This window comes from Elephantulus edwardii, unplaced genomic scaffold, assembly GCF_000299155.1.
Source record: "Elephantulus edwardii isolate Elephantulus edwardi_28Jun2011 unplaced genomic scaffold, EleEdw1.0 scaffold00083, whole genome shotgun sequence".
NCBI lineage: Eukaryota > Metazoa > Chordata > Mammalia > Macroscelidea > Macroscelididae > Elephantulus > Elephantulus edwardii.
Window position 1 is genome coordinate 6317273 of NW_006399833.1, and position 1622 is coordinate 6318894.

The following is a 1622-nucleotide window of genomic DNA, read 5'->3' on the forward strand; positions in this document are numbered from 1 at the left end:
GTTTTATGTGAAATGTGGATTCAGTTTCATCTTTCTGCAGGCAGCAGTCCAATTCTGCCAGCAACATTAATTGAAGAGGTTGTCATTTCTCCATGTGATATGTTTTATTTCCTTGTTGAATATCAGTTGACCATAGATAGATAGCTGGGTCCATTTCTGGGTTCTCAATTCTATTCTACTGGTTTATGTGCCTGTCATTGTGCTAGTACCAAGTTGTTTTGATTACTACTCCTGTGAAGTAGGTTTTGAAGTCACTGGGTGCTATGCATCCCACTTCATTTTTGTTTTTCAGAAGTACTTTGCTTATTTGAAGTATCTTTCTTCCCTTCATCTCTTTCAATGCAGTGTTCTTCATGTATCTACTCTTTTCCTAGTCTCCTCCCAATCCTCTATGTCAGTCTGATTTTATAACAGCAGTGTTATTGCAGTATTTGTCCTTTTGTGACTGAGCTATTTCACGCAGCATAATGTTCTCTAGGCTTACTCATTGTTTAATGTTTTATGAGTTTATTGTTTTTCAGTGTTGTGTAATATTTAATTATGTGGGTAAGTGTTGTTTTGATTCTCTTTATATTTGGTGTGTTTGTTTATTGCTATAAATTGGCCTCTGAATATGATTTTTACTGTGTCCCAAAGCTTTCAGTATGTTGTGTTTTTGTTCTTATTTTTTTCAAGAAACTTATTAATTTCAATTTTATTTCTTCTGTTATCCAGTATTGGTGGAATTCATCCAAATAAACAGTTATTTAGTTTTCAAGTTTCCCCTCTCTTTTCCTCTAAAGGGGTTTGTTGATTACTAATTTTATAGTTTTGTGATATGAGAAAATGTTTTAATGTATTTGTATTTTTTATTTCTTTATAAAGGCTTGTGTATGACTTAATATATAATCCATTTTGGAGAATGGCCCATATACATTGGAGAGGAACGTGTATTGAGCTTTTTTTGTGTGGAGTGTTCTATATATGTCTATGATGTGAGCTGGTTAATTTCATCATTTCATTCTTCTACATCTTTGTTTCTTTCTTGTTGTTTTATGTTTCATTGAGAATGGTGTACTGAAGTCTCCTGCTAGTACTGTGGTGATTTCTTTCTTCAAATCTGTTAAAGTTTTTGATGTATTTTGCTGCTCTAACATTAGGTGTATAGATGTTAAAAATATGTCTTCTTGTTTTATTGACCCTTTAATAATTATGTAACATCCTTCCTTTTTCCTTATGCTGGAAATCTATCACTTTGAAATCTATTTTACCAGCAATCAATATTGCTATTATTCCTTTTCTTTTCTATATTGGTTGTTGTTGTTGTTAGGTGTCATCAAGTTGAGCATGACTTACAGCAAACCCATGAACTAAAGATCTGAACCCTGCTCTGTCCTGTACAATCCTCACATTTCCTGACACACAAGAGCCCATATTTGTTTGATATATTTTTTCCATCTTTTAATTTTTTGTTTGTTTTTATCCTCATGTCTCAGGTGTTTCTCTTGCAGACAACATGTTGATGAGTTTTGTGTTTTATCCATTCTGCTACGCTTTTTCCTCTTGTGCATTTAAGAGATTCAAATTCAGTATTATTATTATTGACAGAGAAGTTTTGTTGTGTCCTTTTTGTGTGTGTGTGT